General features: G+C 42.0%; 1 protein-coding gene across 8 annotated transcripts in view; it reads left to right on the forward strand.

The window, feature by feature from the left end:
* The window catches only part of LOC137593490 (neuronal cell adhesion molecule-like), a 64528-nt gene that overhangs the window by 21217 nt on the left and 21901 nt on the right, over positions 1-21410 (forward strand). For 7 of the 8 annotated variants that reach the window (XM_068312220.1, XM_068312226.1, XM_068312228.1 and 4 more), the window contains exon 2: positions 8547-8642. The gene's annotated coding sequence lies outside the window, so the exon portion shown is untranslated. Of the gene's footprint in view, positions 1-4366; positions 4411-8546; positions 8643-21410 lie in introns of all 8 variants that reach the window. The other variant, XM_068312221.1, reaches the window with a different exon arrangement.

The raw sequence follows: 21410 nt of genomic DNA on the forward strand, positions 1-21410 counted from the left end.
GTCTTTGTGCGTGTGTGTTTGTGTAGCGGAGATTGCCTGTGTGTGTGTTTGTGTTAATGGGTGGGATTGGGCTCTTGTTTAGTTTCATAAAAGCTTAGCAGAGGTCGCGGCCATCCCTCTGGGCCTCTTTCCGTAATTCATGTAAATTCCCTTAAGACCCTGAAAGCTTTGTTTTCCTCTTTGTCCGCCGAGCTGAGTCAGATGCCTGAATCATCACTGTAGACCACGAAAAATATTATTTTGCTTGCTGTCCAATGTGAAACCCCTCTTCGCAGCTTCTTTGATAACTAGCAGGATACCTCGAGTTATCATAATAGTCTTGCTACACGATACCGTCGACACTAGAAACAAATGGGGTGGTAGTGAGTTCAGCCAGAGTTAAAAAGGCTACAACTAATACAAACATGGCCGAGCAGAAAGAGGTGGGCAATACCCAGAGGAGACTTCTGGTCTGTTTTATCAGTTATCAGTTTATTAACCAAAATATTCGTAGTCAGTGTGGCATTCTTTCTAAGCTCTTGGGCTTACTTCTTATTTTTTATCTCAGTGTTTATCATCCTTGTCGCTTTGCAGCAACCATCATGTCCCCGATAAACATTAGTGGGAATGAACGTATGCAAGTGACTGAACACGCTGTAATAAAGAAATCATCCGAGTAACTGAAACAATTACCTTGAGGCTTTCTACGTACGAGTTTTGATGCTTTTCAGGTCGGTTGCTCATAATGAACGTTTCAGCAACGGAGATTTAATTAGGTGAATGATAATAACATAACTAAACTGGGTGCATAAACCGAGTCCTGAAATATACAAGGTTTTATCAGTAGGGAACTAAACCTACCTACCTCCTTGTGCGACTATTAACTCAATCTTCTACTTCTTTTCCTTTCGGCTTTTCCCTTCAGGGGTCGCCACAGCGAATCAATTGCCTCCATCTAACCCCGTCTTTTGCATCCTCTTCTCTCACACCAACTACCTTCATGTCCTCCCTCATTACATCCATAATCCTCCTCTTTGGTCTTCCTCTAGGCCTCCTACCTGGCAGTTCAAAACTCGGCATCCTTCTACCAATATATTCACTATTTCTCCTCTGGACATGTCCAAACTATCTCAGTCTGGCCTCTCTGACTTTATCTCCAAAACCTCTAACATGTGCTGTCCCTCTGATGTACTCATTCCTGATCCTATCCTTCCTGGTCACTCCCAGAGAGAACCTCAGCATCTTCATCTCTGCTACCTCCAGCTCTGTCTCCTGTCTTTTCCTCAGTGACACTGTCTCTAGACCAAACAACATCGCTGGTCTCACCACAGTTTTGTACACCTTTCCTTTCATTTCAGCTGAAACTCTTCTATCACACATCACACCTGACACTTTCCTCCACCCGTTCCATCCTGCCTGTACACACTTCTTCACCTCTTTTCTAGACTCGCCATTGCTCTGGACTGTTGAGTCTAAGTACTTAAAATCCTCTATCCTTCTTGATCTCTTCTCCCAGTAACCTCACTCTTCCACTTGGGTCCCTCTCATTCACACACATGTATTCTGTCTTAATGCTAACTCAATAATTACTTTAATTGGATGAATCAAAAAGTCATAGAATGGCATTGGTGGAGGTAGGAGATCTAATTCATGAACATACAGACCAGCAAAATTATCTGGTTAGGTATTAGCTAGCTAGGCTAATGTCATCTATATTCATTCCTGATGAAAGGTACAGATTGAATCTAGGTTGATTCATTGGTGAGTGTCCTCCATCACCAAATTGGCCTATAGCTCTGTCGACTAATGTGTTAGCATTTGCAGTTCAAAAGTGAACATGCCTGGTAGAAAGGCATTATCCTTCAGGCCAGTTCATCTGACAGGCCCTTTCAGCCAAAGGTGGATCAAACAGCATCCATCTGGGTGATAAAGATAATTTCTGACAGTTTCAACTCTTTATATTTTGCAGAGTGGTCCAAAACCCATCAGTCTGTGACCTGAGTTACTCAAAACCCCCAATGTATTCCTTTTCCCCCACATCTTGAGGCAAACTAAATCATCTATACTTGTTTTTTTATATCGTTACTCGGACAGCAGTGATTTTTCCCAGTGTCTCCCTCACTCTGCCTCGATAGCCTTGTGAACCCAACCTCTTATTGTTTCCCCTGAGCCAATCAGATTTCACACCCATTCATCTTTCTGAATAGGAAACTCGAAAAGAAGTCCTCACCACGAACACCTACTGATTGACAAATGCATGCACACACAGGCACACACACATGCAGATAGCGTGCAGCTCAAGGTAGGAGGGATTGGTCTAGACCGCAGCATGAACTTTGTTCTGTTAAAACTTGCCATTGAAATATGCAGTTGCTATTGAAATATTGTTTTTCTATTGGTGATGTGACAAAGAGCAGGGAGGGCGTCGGTCCTGGCTCAGTGTGAGTCTGAGGACCAATGGGTCGGGGGGAATACCCCAGTGTCTCCACTCAACAGAGTCAGTGTGCAGAAATAATGCCCATTAGACTTGGTCAATCACGGCCCTCGCTCAGTGAAATATGGCCCTTTGAGTCATTTCATACCATAATCTATACACCTCTCTGCTATCCATCATCTCCCTGAAAGATGTCTGCCATTAAGAATGCTTTTATTTATGATGCATTTTTTTAAATTCATGGCTTTTTGCTCGGTGACGTGAGACGCTGAGAAAGCTTAACATGCTGACTTATGTTTAGATAGAAACCGATTGAACGTGTCCACTAGCATTAGGTAGAATTGCATTGCAGAGGTTTCAGGTCTCTGGACCGCCAGTGAAGCCCCAACAGGTCAGCAGTTTCATCAGGCTAAGTGGGCGGACATCATGTTTGCACTGACAGGCAACAAAGCTCATGTTGCAAAACCCTGGAGCATATCACACCACTACAGACAGAATTCCTACGACCTTGCTGTAAGTGGCTTTTCCCAAACCTGTAAGCAGCAGGAGAGGAAACAGAATTTGAGCAGTATTTGAAGACGTATCCACATCTTCTCCCTAAAAGGACCGTGGGGAGTTTTCTCATGTGAATACATTTCTTTCCTCATAAAACGCTTGCAAATTTTTGCAAAACCCCCCCCACACACACACAAAAAAAAGTTGTTTTCATCTGTATTTAATTGCAGTTGTCCCCATAGGTGATTCTGGTGTGCAGTCACAGTTAGATCATCAAATATTGTGCAACTATTTGCAGAAACAAATAAAAAAGATTTTATGAGACAGGTTTCAAGGGCTACGAGAGGTCAAAAACTATACAAGAAACCTCTGAGTTACTACTGGAACTTTCTCTTGCGAGAAAAGGACCTGCTTTAAAAAATCCTACGTCTTGTTTTCGACAACGTTCTCATTACAGAATACTGGTCCTTCAGTAGCGAGCACAGCAGTATCTCACAATTGTACTGACATAAAGTGCATGAATGAATTTATATACAGCACAACTGTTAAAAATCTGTTGCATAATAGAGTCTAAATCATTGTTAACTTTGACGGACAAAGCTCTTTGAGGTCGGTCATGTTACATACTTTTGTAGTAGGAGTACCATTATTTAGGGTCGCACCCAGAGAATAGTGACTCTTTCAAAGGGATCGCTCCTACCATTGTTGTCCTCTGCAACCATAGCTTACAGAAGTCAAAGGACCTTTTTCCACATCTATTCTTTTAAAACAGGTTCCAATAATGCCGGTGAGGAGTCGGCAATAAATAAGCTTCCCTTCACGGAGTCGACTAGATTAGATTGCAAAGGGACATCTGTTCAGTGTAGGTGAGAGCATTCTCTGGCACCACACTGTAAGGGAAAGGAAGTCTTTAGGATGCGCCTTCAGGCTTTTTCCTTTTATCCAAGTGGCTTTGCTGCTTTTTTTCCACCTCCACCCTCTATTGAACATCTCAAAGCTGCATCCGCTCATGCACAATCAGTTTAATGAAAACTGTGCCATTTCATTTAACATATAATTATGCTGTCGGTTTTGCTTTCATGCACTCTTAATTTCATATCACAGGATGTCACGCTGTGTCATCGCTTCATCCTGCCACCACAGAGCAAGTAACTTTATCATAGATGTATGTTTATTCCCCCAAAGTTACACTCGCTTTGGAACTTGTGTGGATTCTGTTAGTAGTTCATGCGATCGCAGGAAATGTTTAACCCCTATTGTAGAGAGACAAAAGATTGTTTTAATCCCGCTGTGAGAGGGGAGGGAGGGTCATGGGAGGTGGGGCTGTGGGTGTGCTGGAGGGTGGGGGGTGATTTTGTGAGGCGCTCCTCTCTGTACTGTCATTCAGTCACAGCAGACGCATCGAGGAATACACAACCGCTGGGATTATGACGACTGATTTGTGCTCTCCATCTGCAGGTACACCCACTGAGAGGACTTTCTGACGCGTACAGACATTAAAGGTGATGTTTTCTCTTCGCTCTTAGCTGTTGCTTTATGGTATGTCAGGTAGGAATCTCCAGGCGAGCATCTTGCATGATTCCATTACTGAAACACTTAAATTGATTAGATTATTTCTGAATTGTGATTGCCATTGGTGAAGGTATTTATCAAGGAAGAATGCAACATTTAAACATACAACACTTTTCCTGTCTTTTTCTAAGCTGTTGTAAGTCATATATATTTGTTGCCCTCGTGAAGGAAGACATTTTTACAGCAGCTGCTTTCATTCCTTGTGAATGTTTTTCTCTCTTCATCATATAATAGATAAAATCCTGGTTTCAGTTGAGCTAACTGCTGACAATAATAATGAGACATCTGAAAGTGTTTACTTGGGCCCCACAACAACTTTTGTCATTCAATGCATAAAATGACAATTCAATTAAACAAGATGCTGCGGTGTAATAAATAAGCAATGCAGTCCACATTTGTAGCTTTAGATGATTTCAAACATGCTGTATCTATTAAAACTATGTCTTGCTAGTTTTGTCTGCAACCTTTTTTTGAAAAGTGACGTTGTTCTCTGCAACTTGGTAAAACATTAGTGCTTTTTTTGTGTGAAGAGAGACGGCCATATAAGTTTTGTCCTTTTTGTCAGCTTCGCTATCAGTATTTTATACATAGTCACCACATTGCGTTTAATCTGCTGTTTATTCTCAGTTTGACTTGGGTCTAATTGCATGAGGGGACGTCTGACTATGTGAGCAGTAATGATGCTTCATCACGAGAGCGGGATCCTCTCTAGCCACACTGATTCTCATTAAGCGAGACTCTAAATTTAAACCTATCGGCCTCTATGCAGATGCTGAGTGTGGTTCCTCAGTCAGAGGACACACACACACACACACACACACGCAGGCATGCAAACACACATACACACACACATCAAAACAACAAAGCTAGGATGAGAAAATCAGCATCTCATCAGACAAACGCGTGAAAATCCATTACCAACCATTACCTGCAGGGGCTTGTTCATTCTGTGGGCATTTATTTGACAAATGGAAACTTCTATTATTGCTTTTGATACATTTTTTTCTCTTGAGACTCAGGTCTGTGCTTTGTTGATTATGTCATCCTGTTTGTCTCCCCTTTAAACAAATATTGTTCTGATTGATATTATTCACACTCTTATTCTAACCGTCATGAGTACGCCTTTTACTGTACCCACCTGCTAATTTAGTCTCTCTGATATTGTATGGTGTGCAGTTAGACTGGAGTGGATTTATTGGAGCTTTTCAGCTGAAAACTGCCGCCTGCAGCTGGAACAACCCTTATGTCAGCTGGGAGAGCTGGAATGGGAAAGTTATTTGAAATGAAAGTGAAATACAAAGTGAGCTTAAACACAAAGACAGTAAAAACACAGCAGGGCTGGAAGGAACTTCACAGAAGGTAGATCCTACACACAGACATTTGATCCATTGTGAATGTGAGAATATTGCTTTGAGCATCTTTAAATTTCAGGGTGATTAAAAGACTTTTTTTTCCCCTTCTGTTTTTGCTGTCACTTTTCCTTGGCATAAAATGTTTTGCTATCTATGTTCATCTCTCTGTCCTCTCCAAGTCCCGTTCACTGCCCGCTGTTGGCATCTGATCTGCTCGCTATTTTCAGTCTCTGCTCCCCATCCTTCTTCTCATCGCCATGGTAGCTGAGCTGGACCAAGCTCAGCTTGGCTGTGGGGTGTCTGGGGGCAGAGGTTGACGGCATCGCTGGCTCGGCGTCATGGGGTGTGGGGTTGCTTTTGATGGGATCAGCTCATTCAAACAGGATGCAGAAAGGTCATTTTGTTGTGTTTTGTTCAGCTGTAATCGGCTGTTTCACAGCCGATGCAGAGCGAGATGGAGACTGAGAGATCGGACCTGTAAGGTCGCACTAGAGCTGAACAAGATAATCAATGAGCGGTATGGTATAATGTCAGTGCAGGTGTAGGCAATAATATGGTGTTAGAGGAATACATCTATGCCTGAGGTTATTAAATAGAGGTTCACAACCCTTTTAGTTCCAGGGGTCAGAAAAAGGTAGATTTATATGGAGAAATGTTCTGTATTTTCTGTTCTGCCGTTGTTGTAACACTTTCTAGTTGCAATATTTAAAATAACACTAAGCAGCATAAAAACCCATGGAGAGAGCAGAATGTCCATTGAGCCAGTAATCCAGTATGTCGCTCTTTGCTGTTGTTTTTACAATTAAATGTAAGAGAGAGTCCATTTATCCCCCCTGGACCCCCCTGGAGTCACAAATGTGGTATGAGTTAGGAGCAGTTCAGATTCCATCATCTGAGAGGAAGAAACTTTTTGGGACCCAGAGAAACTGAAATCTCTGGAGGCATAAGTGATGTTAAAACTCACCTCCACCCAGCAATCAGTATTTACACTCATCATTACCTGTTTAGTTTATTTTGACTTCATTAAAAGGATTTTGGTACCACAGGTAATGCGAAGTAATAGAGAGAATAAAGGGACAGGTAAGGGTGGGACACCTCAACCCTTTCTGTCCATCTAAAGGCATGTTAACACTGTCTTCATGTATCTCACATCACTGAAACCTATTTCTGTGTTTTTCCACAGGAAATATCTTACAAATATTTTATAGACAAACCATTGAGAAGTATGGCTTTGACAGCCCCTGTGACTGTCTGCATGGCTGCTTCTGACCCTAATGCTAAAAAAAAACACACAAGAAGGGAGACGATGAAGAAGATCAGAGAATAAAAACGTGACAGTCTAGGGGGACAAAGGGAAGTCATGTCTAACATAGACTTTTGCTTTTCCTAGAAATATGAGATGTAAATTCTATCAAAAATGTGTTGAGTCTTTCCTATACCAACGTTATCTTTTGATACTGTGAAAATATGAAACGATGTGACAGCAACAGAGGAGAGCAGTGAAATGAAAAATGGAGAGTGGATCATTTGGATGGATGGGATTATTTGAACCTTTTTTTCCCACGAGTCCATGTTTAGGTTCCTATGTAACAGCAGCAGTCAGCGGTTGACTTCTGTTCTCAGTGAGGAACAAGGAGGACGTGTCAGAGGAGAGAGGAAATGTGAGGTGACGATTAGAGAAGGAGGTAAAACACAAGGACGGGAGGGGGTGAAGTGAGGAATCTGTTTCACAGCCCTTGACTTGATATTTAAATCCCAAATGCTTAGTTGTAATGATGCGTTTTTAATTTTAATTGAGATGAAGAAAATGTCATTTATTTCTGTTATTATATTATTATATTATTTCTAACAAATTTATGGATCATAAACATAAGAAAAGAAGAATCACCCACGCTACTCTTCTACAACCTTAAGGTGAAAAAATGACTGAGATGTAAAAGGAGTTGGTCAATTTTAGAAATGTGAAGCCATGACATGGGAGAAGTGATGAGAGGAGAGGAAATGAAGGCAGTATTATTCAGAAGAGGCTGGAGAGGGGAAAAGCCTAGAGGATAAAAGCAGAGGACAAGAATGAGGAGTATAGTAGGTATAAGGAAAGGAGGACAGGATGGAAAGGATCGACTTTAGAGAATGAGAGATCAGAAAGACGAGGGGAGAGACAAGGGGAGGATCCGTCTCCCGACCTGCTCTCATCCTCACTCCTTTCTGTCTGTTTGGATTACACACTCCTGTCTCTGAAAATCCATGTTCACACTTCCGCTTACACAGCGTGAATGTTTGCTTTCTTTTTACAACTGAGGCTTGTCACAGTTAGGAGTGTCTTAAATGCACTTCCAAACAGTCAACACACTCAGAGATGATTATCCATGAAAAACAAATCCCTCCCTTCACAAGTGTTCCATGGGAAGGAGAGATTTCCTGTCGAGATACCCTGGTGTGTTAGCTGTGGTGTGATGGTGACAGAGCAAGAGGTGTCTGATCGGAAAAGGGTTTCAGCAGATAATAATAGAACCACACATGGACTTCTGGCCATGGATGGATGCACTGCGTTGGATAACATACATTGTGTAGCTGTGCAAACTTTCCTCCCTAGAAATCTGATTAAGAAAGTTTTTTTTTTCATTATCTGGTTGCTTTAACTTTGTTTTCCACATAGGGAGAGGAATCGAAACGATACTGACATTTGTTATTCTCTCCCATCTCTCTGTAACCAGGTTGAAAAACCACAGAAGAAGAAGTGGAAGAAGCTGACAGCTAGGCCAGGAAGGAGGGGGATAAAGAGAGACAGAGACAGAGAGAGAGGTGCTCTGGTGAGTTGGAACCATTTCTGTCAGACTTTGAACCCAATTTCCCAATTTCCTTCTCATCTCCGCTAAGACAATGTGAATTCTGGCCTTTCAGAATCAAAGGTTCTTGTTCTTCCTCTCCTGTGGGATGCGACGCTTGAAAGGCATGGCGTTCTGTTTGCCATGCCTGGCAAGTGTAACCCGTCCAAATATATTCATCTGTGATGCTGTCAAAGCTTGAACATATTAATATTGACTCACTCTGAGTTCCTCAATGGGTATGAACCTTTCCACCATAATGACTCTCTTCTTTCTTGTGATGCTTTATCTTTTTATTCCCATTGTAAGGACAAGGTTGTACCTGGTTGACCGGGGTTGTCCACCAGTAAAATATTTTTTGTGTCAGCATCCATTTGTCAGGAAATATGAAACACAACACTGTGTGCCTGGTGTCCAGCTGTCTCTTTGATGCATATGGTTGTCAAGGTAACACACCCTCTTATCCTCGCCCACTGCTGGGACAGTGGGTGTCAAGACTTGGAAATCACAAAATAGCCTCCATTATGACAAATTGTGTGTCATAATAGCGGCGCATGTAGAGGTAGAAACGTCTGCTAATGGCGGCAGCACAATGGAGCGCTAAAGAACCGCGGCTTCCCTGAAACACAAGGTCTTGGTGTCCATTAGACGCCTGAGATTTGACTCACACAGGGTTTTAGGGACCTAGTTGTAACCTGCTGCTCCTCCTTTCATTCTGCAGAGGTGGAAATGTGTCAGTAATTCAGTGGGGAGACGAGTGGAGATGACACGGGGTGATGCGTGTCCCCCGGCCTGTGGAGTATGAATGATGCTGAGCTGGGAGGGGAGGCAGCACCCCTTTTGAATCTACTTCAGTCGCTCTTTTTTTCCTGTGCAGGTTTCTCAGTTTATCTACATCCATTCCTCTTGTGCCATCCCACTGCGGCGGTTGTTGTTGAGATGATGTCCTGCAGACCAGAGAGGCTGAGTTTACAGTTTTCAATGGCTGAGTCACACAGGACCACGCTCAGGCGCTGAATCTGCAGTTTGGAACTCAGTGAAGCATGAAGCGTCCATTGTGATCGGCAGCATTCATGTTCCAGGCCCTTCAATGGAAGGCGGTTTCTGTTTACGTCCGGCGTGCTGTATTTCACCTATTTTTCTCACGTGGCCAACGGGGAACGTGGAGTCATTGTTTGCGTTTGTTTTAAAGCCAAACAGAGGAGGGTGGGAAAAAAGATTTGAGGGCTTTGCCTTCATAGCTATTAGATTGTGGCCTTGACAGTAAATCTTACATTCAGAATTACATTATCCAGTCTTGACATATATGCTGCGGTCAGGCAGCATTTGGGAATTGATCTCGTTGAAGTTACGGCACATAAATTGTGTCAGTAATAAAAAGCAAACAGTTTTCATGACTGCAGCATCTCCATATTATGATGTTGAAAATGTGACTGGGGATAAAGTAGAGGTTTGTGATTTTAGGCACATTTAGTAATGTTTTCAATGATATTTGGCACATATAAGATGAGCATTAGAAAGTTTATTCCGTGCTTGGATGTGGTATAAAAACGTTCAGTGACCTTCAGGCCAAATCAACACGTGTTTTACCGACCGTAAGGAGACTGAAGGCAGCAACGAGCATCAAGTGCAGATGGTTCCAGTATGGATCTGGCAGGCCATCCAGTACATCTAGTTTTAGATACCAGACAGTCATTTTCAAAAAGAGATTTCCAAGGAAATCTAAAAAAAAATATTTAAAAAGATATTTACTAAAAGAGGAACAAACAGCCACCAACTGAAGATAGATAAATTCTCCAAAAAAACACTGCAAAACTGTAATTTATAACATAGATTATAGTTTTGTGTCATTTTAATCAGTAACGAAACTTTGCTCAGTAAAACAGTAGCAGAATTTATGTGTCATAAATTTTATTTCAGGCATTTTCAAATCTCCATGATGATCTGGATTCTCATTTTTCTTACTTTGATGTTTTTAATTTCACCATTTAAGTGCGTCTCAAATGACTAACACAGTGTTGCAATTTACCAAACCCAAATCTCCCATTTGCCCATTTGCATTTAAATTGAAAGATAACCTATTATTGGACAAAATAAATTCAGACTCTACTACTGTAGTGTTTAAATAACTGGAGTGTGATCCACTGGCTTTCTTTTCGTTGTAGCTTTTTTTTTTGTTTTTTTTTTTGCATAAACTGATATAGGAGCGTGAGTTGAAGATTCTGGTTAGAATGCAGTGATACGATGCAGCAGCGCTCCTGAGATCAGAGTCCCCGCTGATGAGTCGAGGGATCCATAAACTCAGAGAGGGCCCCTGGGCTGCTCCCAGCACATTTCTATACATGAATGTGTCGGAATTTTTCTGAGGTGTCTTTCTGGCACTAGCCTGACAATTCTCTGTGTCAACACTCAGAATGTAGATGTGATTCTACGGATTGTGTGTGTGTCCATGTGTCTGAGAAACAAAGACAGGGAGGCGCAGGGAGACAGTCAGAAATGACATGAATAAACCAAATAGATGAATACATGGATACAAAGAGAGTGAGGGAGAGAAAGAGGTCGGCGAGGCCCCTCCTGGGGGTCTCCTACTCTCTTCGAGGGTTGTGTAGAAAAGTCAGCTTCATGCAAAACTGACTCACAATCTCCTTGGCAGACAGGCCTGAGGAGTGTGAAGTCTGAGGAGACAACGATCTATATCTGGCTCCGCATCTCCATCCATTTCTCTTTTCTCAGCTCCTTTCAACCTGTTTCACCCATCCAGCCTTCCTCCAGGCCATGTTCTACCTTCACTGCTCCTCCTTTCAGAGCAATTTTATCATCCAGCCTCAGAGGTGTTCCATACTGACACCGCTGCTTATTCATTCTTCTACCTGTGTTTGTTTGCAACAAGTCAATTTATATGAAGTTAAAAATGATGTCTACCCCCTTTTTTATTTATTTTATGACAATTTCCTGTTGGACATTTGAGGAAATAAATTTGTCTCCATACTGACAGTTGGATGACAAGATTGATTTCTATCTCACATCTGCTTGCTAAACTTAAATTTAAAGGTTCAATTTAAAGGTTTTATGCTTAGCGTAGCATAAAAACTGGAAGAAGGAGGAAACATCTGCAGTACATTATCTCCTCCTAGGGTGTGATACCTGAACTTATCTCCTCCAAAATGTCTTTGTTTTGTTCTTTGTATAGATTTAAGGCATAGGTCTAAGACAACAACAGTGAACGTATGAGAAGATTTTTTTTAAAAATTTTCCGGGACAGATTTGGGCTAAAAGTATCCAATCTTCATGCTATCCTGATTGTTCTCTGGCTCTATAGCTTCACGGTGAGCATTTAAACATACCCCATCAATATCATCACCTGCCTCACTTCTGGTTCTTAGATATTGTTAGCGTCTAAAAATTGTCTGGATTTCTGAATGGAGCTGAAGAAAACATGTTCACAATTATAAATATAGTTTTAATTTATTGTAAGAGAAAATTAGAAAACAGCTTTACAATGCATATTATTCCAAGTAATTGTAATTAAACATCTATCTCTGTTTGAAGTCAGTTGTGTATCGTGGCTTTGAGTTAATGTGCGTCAGAGTCCTTCTTCACGCCGTGCTTGAAAGTCAGAGGTTTGTTTAGTTGGATTCCAAATATCGATGTAGCTCCAGGACAGAGGAGATTGCCCTCACACTATAATGAGCTGCTGGGATCCATCTGTGTGGATGAGGCCTCCGAGAAACCAAATGATTTATGTGGCTGTAATGCATAGGTCCTGGTCAAGGCCAAGTCTATCTGCTCATCAATATAAACAGCCTGCTTCACGGGTGATGTAGTGGAATAAAAATGGGTGGATTTAGATGTAACCCCTTGCTCACCTGCATCTAAACCAATTCTAATGAGAAATCTCTCTCTCCACCTGCTGAGAAAGAGAGAGACGGTAAAGAATGAATGTGAAACAGGAGCGACGGTGAGCTACACACAGATGTACGGCTGTGGGTTTCTATTGCTTTGTAAATTATGACATGCCTCCGTCTACCATTAGTGTAATCCCTTAAATTCTTAGATTTAATTTCATGTAATTAAAACCACTGCTTGAGTCACAAATCTTTTTCTCATTTACTAATGCCGCATATTTGCATTAGTAATTCAGCAAATTTCAGCTTTGTTAATGAACGACTGCAAACCTGTGTTTAAAACACACTTTGTACTTGCTGCAGTGAAGTGCATTTATTTAGGTGTCAGTGGTTGAGAGTGGAGGGTGGATTGTTCCAGCAAAGATACCATTATCGGTTATGCTACTAATTCATTCATGTGTCATGTTTGACCCTGGGGCCACAAACACACTGACACGTGGCTAGTGTCCTTCCCTGGTGGCAAGTACCTGACATACACATACACACACACACACACACACACGCATACACACACCTTGTCCGGCCATGAGGTTCCAACCTGCTCCGAGCAACGGACACAATTATAAAAACCTTGCCCACCCATTATCTAACACTCAGCAGACTCTCCTCCTGGTCTCGTAGCGTCAAACCCAGACACAGGACAGATGCAGTTAGCGGAACCCGGTCGGACTGTTAGTGTTAAATGGGAGCAGCATTTCCTCCGGAATCACCATTTGACAAATGAGGGCTGATGGAGCAGCTCTTGTTGGGGCCATTATTTCTGATGGGGCCACATGATTTATAAGGATGGAGCCAGGCGTGTCTGAGCTGCGAAGTTCATTGGGTAAAACACCAAACCCACTCAGAAAACACTCAAACTCTTCATACGTAGGACGTAAAAGGGAAAATGTGTGAACTATAACAGCAGGAAACTTTTGAGTTTTCACATCAGATTTGCACAAAATGTTCCTTTATGAGAAAGCCCAGGACTTCATTAGTATCATTAATACTCATTAACCCACATTTCAGTCATCCACACCCACGAGACACATAAAGACATGTTCACTATGAGTCTTGGTAACTTGCCAACAGCCAGTATCAGTCGGTCACCACCAACGACTTTCAGTCACATTCTTCAGTCTTTCTTTAATTGAAACAAAAAACAGTGCTTGACATGAAATGGAGTCAAAAAAAATCTCACATTCATTTAAAAGAGATGTTATCTCCTCCGTTGCCATGACCCTTTTTTTTTTTATCCTTTATGTTAAAGTATCCCACGTTTCTCCGCCTGCAAGCTTAATTCTATCAGATTCTATTAAAAGTCTTTGAACTGGGGAAATTTGAAATGAAATCAGACTGTACCTTCTTTGGTTCACATACAGTCAAGCAGAGTTGACTCGGGGGCTATATTTGATCTACTGCCTGCTGACTCTGGCTTGTTTTATCAGTTTAGCAAAGGAAGATGCAACTTGTTAAACAGACTGGTTGTAACTCAAGCCGGCGTAATCAGAGCTCCTTCGGATTTGGCTGAAAGAGACCGTTTGGATCGGAGGTACCTGCTCTCATTTTGAGGTGTGCCTGTCTGATTCACACGTTACAGAAAGAGCTATTTGTCTGCCACCTCTTCTCAAACTAAGCTTCTCAAATGTAAAGCTTTACGGCTGTTGTGTATATTTATATTTGCAGGCATTCAGATCAAGATTAATATTTATCTGTAAACACTAAAACCTTTAATTTCATCAACAAATACAAGCTAAACAATGCCATAAAGCATGAATTATTGGGATACAGTCTGCTAGAACTTCCCATCTGACATCTCGTCTTCAGTTTCTCTCCTTGACCTCATTCACATCATCTAACAGTGAAACTCAGAGATCTTTGGATAACACTTGACGAGAAAGAAATATCTATTTGTCAGAGCATGTCGAACATTTTGAAGGGGTTAACTCCGAATTGTCTTGCATTAAAAAAAAAAAGAAGCCTGTGATTTGATTTTCTCACACTTTGAATGGACTATTGTTTGTGCGCTCTATGTCTGAAATTGGATGGTGAGTCCTTTTGGAAAGCGGCGAAGGGGAAATGATTTGTATTCACCTGCCGTATCTGAATGGAGCTAAGGAGGGGCTGTGAGAGAGATTCAGAGAGAAGGGGCAACTACATAGAGCTTCCTTTATGTGATAATGGATTGCTCTGACATTCACACACACATGGTGGTGTAGTGTGTCTATCAGCCAATACTTTAACCTCTGGGATGAATGGCAGATTTTAAACTGATGCCTTTTAAAGAGCTGCCTTGCAGTGACACCAGAGGGGACACATTTATGTATTAATATGTCTCTTGTGAACCAAAGCATCAGGATGAATATCTGATTTGTGTCTTATCATCATCCGACTATTTGCAAATTCATTCTGTTACTCTTTGTCTTTCTTTCTTTATTGTGTTTCTGCACTTTTATTGGCCCGACTGGGCTACTGGATTCTTCTGTCAGCCTCACAAAAGAGACAAAATGGAACTGGGGACGGGCGGTAATGAGCAACTCCTCTTACAGTGTTACATATAGACCGATTGTGGTGTGGGGAAGCCTTCCAGAGACAATTGGGGGGTGTGGGGTGTGGGGGGTTGGTTTGAGAGGTCTGGAGCCTTCTAAAGCCCTTCTTTTGATTGAGTTTCCTGGCAATGGGTTCTAGCTGATTGTGCTGTGGGAGCTATTGGTTCAGGGAGGGGGTAAGGACCCTCCTCTGCGCTGACCTTTCACAGACACAGGTGGAGTAGAAGGGGCCGATGGATGAGGAGGTGGAGGAGGGGAGCAGCAGGAGAGGACTACTGTGGCGCTCTGTGAAAGTGGCGGCGGCCCTCAATAACACTAGACCTCGCCGCCTCTGTCCACCTGTCGGGGATTTTCTCACCGCTGTTTGTCTTTGTTGTGCCATTGATTTGTATCAGTGCTATAAAAAGTCTCATCTTCTGTTTATTTTATCACAAGATCTAAGTTAAAGTGTAACCACAATTGAAATAAACAAAGAAGAGACATTTATTATGTCTTTCATGCAGGTGACAGAAATGTCGCTCCGATGATGGATCCAGATTCATCAGAGTAGATCATGAGGTCAGAATAGATAATCATCTGCATTTCAGGATTGTGATTGTGAACACGTTAGAATACGGACATCCCTGTCAATCCATCCATTCTTATAGATTTTTTTTTCAAAGACATGACACAATTAAAGCCTCTTTTTCCCCCCCCGTCTCTTTAAATTGAACTGCCTCTGAATCCCTTTTCACACTGTGGGTAAATTCCATCATGCTGTTCGCTCTGATTACGACCATCAATAAGGCCTCAGGACAGAGAAGATTGTCCTCAGTAAGACCAGATCTCTCTTTCTGTCCACCTGCTACTTTTTCCCTGGAAAATTACATGTTCTGGTAACACACAGCAGTAACAGATTGTTCCAGCGCACAGTCAGCATTCACGCTTTGTTATCTGATGTTGTCGGCAGATTTTCGCCGGACTGAATGGTACCACACAAAGCACAGTCACATCTAAATGCCCCATCGCTGCTTGTCTGCCTGCCTCTACCAATCAGCACATTTCTGAATCTACCAGAAAGACGTTTATCATACAGCTCTGCTTTTCCAGAAAGGTCTGGATGCATTAACTGTTGACTCAAAGCAATCATGTGCGGATGTGGTTTCTTTTTGTTGACCTGGCTGACACGGCAGGACTTTCACATCCAACACAACATCACAGCGGACGGTTTTCCTGTTTTTCAGGTGGACCTTTCCTCCATTTCCTCCCGCAATCTTTTTATTGCACCCCTAAGCTTAAAGTAAACTCCCCATATTGGCCCCCTTCTTGAGAGACCATTCACATGTGGAGAAAGCCATCCAGTGTGGATACTGTGGCAAACTGAGATTCTAATCATGCCTCTTTTGTTCGACTAAGAAGAGCTTGAGAAGTTTTTTTTTTTGTGTTTTTTTTTTGGGCCGAGCAGATGTCAAGCGTACAGTTTCTCTCCAAGGTTACTTATGAGATGACAAATGGGTTTGGGTCTCTTTGTTCCTTTTTCTTCGCGTCTGCGTTTGAGGAGACAGCTGACATCTTTTTGTCAACATGGAGACCTGAGGTCATGAAAGGATCGCCGTGGAATGCCCTGCTGGAGTGCACTTTTACGAGCTCTCTTCTGTTAAAGTTTATGAAGTGTCTTTATATTTAAAAATAAAACATTCTCCCCAGACAATGGAATGTACTCTATAACCACAAGTATATTTTCTAATTCCATGTTTATGTTGTGGTTTCTGTCGTCTGCCTCAAAAGATTTGCTTGTCGCCACGGAGCAGATTGGTTCTATGTTGATTACTTTCTCAAAGATGTTGTGTTTCTGTATCTAAAGTGTGTCTCGACATTGTGTGCAGAGGATTTGGAGAGTGCCTTTAGCTATTCAGGAAGCCAGTAGGAATGCGTTCCTCCCACTCTCCTGCACATGCTGATGATAATGAACCTCTACTCAGCATATGAATAAACTCACCCATAACACACTCATAAGGAAGGCGTGGCTTCAACTATAGCGTCCGACATCCTGCCCTGACCCGCAGACTATTTGAACAAACATATAGCAGGGAGGCGGGATATGCAAATTGTTGACTGAAGATGAGGTGAGTGTGAATGCAACACACACACACACAGATGCAGGAGTAATGCTGCTTGGCAATTTGAAAACATTATCTAATGAGTAATTACCGTGTGTGGATTAGCCATCAAATAAAGGTCAAGGTCAAATCCACAGTTACTCATTCAGCGCGCCGCTGCTTCCCCTCCTGATCTTGTTTTAATGAATGCTTTTTAAAAAACGATTCTACTCTCTTTAATTCTCTCGTAATTAGCTACCTTGGAAGTCAGGTGTCAGACAAGAGTACAAACACACTGTGGGGGTTTCACTTTCGCCACCTTTCCATTGCTGCTTTATTAATGATTTATTGCTTTCGCTGTGAAAACATTGAAGGACCTCCAATTTTTCTACCAGGCTTTCACCGCTCATCCAATCGTGAGAAACCTCTCAGTGAAAGTGCCGGTATAATGTGAGGATGTGACAAATCTGCTCCAAGTCATATTTAGCCGGTTTGCAATGATGTGATGAAAGCAAAATGTGTTCAGGTTGCATTCAAGCTGGATAGGCAGGGATTTCCTCCTTAACACGGCCTTCCCATCAAGGGGTGCTGCCTCCATCTGCATGCTAAAGAGGAACTTCCTCTCACAAGTACCGGCGCCAGCCTTCATTAGCATTTGGGCAGAGGTGACAGGGAGCGAATCACATAGTGGTTTTTGGCGTGTACAGGGAGGAAGCTTGGTGAATGGCAATGTGTGGCGCTCTGTGAAAGAAGGAGGACCAAACAAATCGACGGACACATCGCATTAGTAGCACATGTCCATTAGCTTTAAGAGTTGTGGTCGATTGATAGCAGGAGGCAGAAGTATTGAAAACGGAACATGTCCTTGAAGGACTACTTTAGAGATTAAAGCGGCATGTCTATCTACGTTAGTCACTTTGCTTTGGATTGTCTAAAGGCATGCTGCAAAAAACTTCCAACTTTTATTCCCAGCTTTTAAAGCTTCATAAATCTCAGAATCAACTCTTACCATATTTTCTGCACAAGTTGAAACCGATTTTCAAAAATTAGAAAATGTCATATTTCAAGGCTAATCCAAGGTTTAAATTTAAGATGTAACTCAGTTTTAGTTTTAACTTGCAGCGTTCCCCCAACAACATATTTACAGCAGGGCGGACAAATTAAAGGTCCACACTCTATTGTCTGTCATTGTGCAGGCCAGATGAAAGGGCTGCAGCGTGTTTTTGAGCCGCGGGGTCTCCCTGACTAACAGGACCTCAATTCATATGTTAACTGCACCAATTATTTGCATACGGCCCCAATTATAAAAGCTAATGAGAAGATTATGGGAAACGTATGCTGAAGCAGGGACGCAAACTCTCCTTTGTCATCTTATAGCTGCAGATAAAAAGTCTATGAAAGGTATTAGTCAGCGCTACTGATCATTCTGACTCGTACGTCAGGGCTGTAATTCATATCACTGATAAAGCCCCTCCATGACATCAGCTGTGAATCAACAGATTTAGTGCTCCTTGCAGCTTTTGCTCAAAAGGACATACAGGAGACCATTCAGCAGGAATATAACGTCACATTCAACTCCCACATGTTTCTGACTTTCCAAACTTCGGTAAGTGAGCTCGAAGAAATGCAATGCTATTTCAACAGCAAGGCCTTTCAAGTTACTTCCCACTTTCCCATAGATGTGTAATGTCAGAAAAATTGGCCCCCGGCTTTGGGGTTTGAATGTCACACAGTGACATTCTGAACTTCAGTGGGAGCACCTCCGAAAAAATAAACTCTTTCAGCTGTATCCGTTTTCTCATCACCGCCTTCCAAGTGCGACGCCGTTCTCATCATTATACCCTCACATTGAACCATCTGGAGGGGATCCCTGCTGCTCCATTAAGGCCATACCAAGGCTCACAAACGTCCGATTGCATGAACCATCAATAGCGCTGATTATGGGAGTTAATGAGGCTGCTTCGCCTCGGAAAAAAGGCTTGTCTTTCTTCATAGCATAGAAAAACTCAACCTTACTGATGCAACAGCAGTGATGCTGTTGGTGTTGTGGAAATTGCATCACTTTTGTTTGGCGCAGACAATGGCGCTATCTTCACCAGTGCTTAGCATAATGCATAAGGAGTAGTATTATGTGTTGCTGTAAGGGATTCATTTGAGCTTTTTATTTTTTTTGTTTTTTTTATTTCCCTCCAGACTTCTTTTCATTTACACCATGGTGCGCTTCAATTCTTGGTGCTCGTGCCCCTGTCAGCTTCATCTGCGTGCCCAGACATCTCCCGACCCTCACGTTGTGCTACCAGTGTTGCGTGATTGTGTCTATTTGCATGGCAGTATGTGCGTCGTCTCTGGCGTGCACAAAAGCAATTAGTTTTGGGATGGTGAAGTAACCGGCCACGGGGAAATGACAATGGAGTAATTGAAGAGGCTGGCTGAATGAGAGGCCAGACAGCTCAATGCAGCTGTTGCACAAGTGCAAAGTGTCTTCAAAAATGAACACAGTGAAAGGCAAGTCTTGATTGAGGGTGGCCGTATGTAGCTGTAGATGTAGCTGTAGCCGGTAATTAACGTTGTCTTTCATTTTGCCATAACAGTGTGTATATACTAAAAAAAACCTTTAGTTGGCTCAGAAATCTGCTTGTGTTTAGTTAATAGCAGAGAAAATTGATAATCACCCTTGTGATTCTCTGTGGAGTTGTGGGTTTTTGAAAAGCCGGCCAACGCAAAGACAGTTTGGCTCTGTCAAGATTTGTTTAAGTATATTATACTCCTCAGGCCTGAAAAAATAAGTAGATTTACATTCATCAGATGGCCAGACATGTGACAACAAATGAATCCTAATCTTAATCTGTATCCGATGTGTTAATAAATGTCTGTCTACTAACATGAAAGGGTGATAATGTATTATTGTGCTTACAGCCTGTTTCCAGCGTCTAAGAAAAAGAGTTAATGCAGGTTTGAGGAGCTGAAATGTTCCAAAACACCACTCTGGTCCTTTAATGGTCTGGCACTAGTCCACAGAATCACAGTTTATTATCATCTTAGTGTCGTCTGTTTAAAAAAAAAAAAAAAAAAGAAGCTAAAATTCTGCAGTGGAAGTGTCTTTACCATCCTGTCGTGTTTCTCTCTAGCAGACCATTTCCTGTTAGATTTTATCATCCGTCTGACAACTTCTGGCAGCTCTCCCAACAGTTCTGTGTTTTTCTTTTTTTCTTTTTTTATCTCATTCTCAGCAGTCTCCAGTGATGTCAGCTTTATTTTCTTTGGCTTTTCCAGTTCTGTTAGCACGAGAAGCATTGGGCAGTTCGACAATTAGGATATATGGTTTGTGAATGCTTGTCCCCTGGGGAAATTGTACATTCAAATGAGAAATGGTTTTGAACTAAAGTTTCCTCTCAGATGCAGAGCTACTTCAGCTTGAGTTCAAAACGTACTCATTATGCATGTTTTTTCTCTCCTGCACATTGGGAAAGGGGAGGTTTAGAACAGGGACATTAATTCTGCATGACTTAATTTGAAAAGTATAAAAATGAAATATTTCCATTATTTTTATTCTCACTATTCATGAGGTGGACGTCAGTATTTTGAGTGCTTGTGGGGTTTTTTTTTTTCACATGATAAGAGCCCCACTTGAGTTTTCACCACCTTCCAAGGATGTAAGGGGTCAGTCCGTATCACCATAGCCCATAGGGATAATTAAAGCACACACTCACACAGGCGCATACAGTTTTACATACACAGTATGCACACAAATGCTGACCGGTTTGAGCTGAGCTGCTACACCTCATTAAATCAGGAAATGGAATCCTGAATGAAGTCCTGGCGTCTTTCCAAATGAAAATCGCCTGGTTTTCAAGGATTCACCGTAAAATTTATAATTAACATATTTATTTTCTTGCTGTCGCTGACTGTCTTTTCATTTTTCACCTATGACTGAGCACTGCCAACTTCACTTATGCTAAATTCTCCCAGAGATCACAATGAACTTATTAGTTTTTTTTAACATTAGGAAAAATTCAACCAGCGCTGAAGACACGTGATAATGCAATATTTTAAGAACTGCCATGAATGGATCTCAAGTGAGTTAGGTTGCGAACCCTGAACAAATGAGCTTAGATGAGGCCCATTGCAGGTTTTCTGTTTCATTTGAGTTCAGCACCCCTGTCTGCAGCCTACAAACGAGCTCGATGAAATTGCCCCCCACCCCTTGGAGCTCTTTATGGTAAATCTCAAGCCAAGACTGCC

Source organism: Antennarius striatus, chromosome 4, assembly GCF_040054535.1.
Source record: "Antennarius striatus isolate MH-2024 chromosome 4, ASM4005453v1, whole genome shotgun sequence".
NCBI classification, from domain to species: Eukaryota; Metazoa; Chordata; class Actinopteri; order Lophiiformes; family Antennariidae; genus Antennarius; species Antennarius striatus.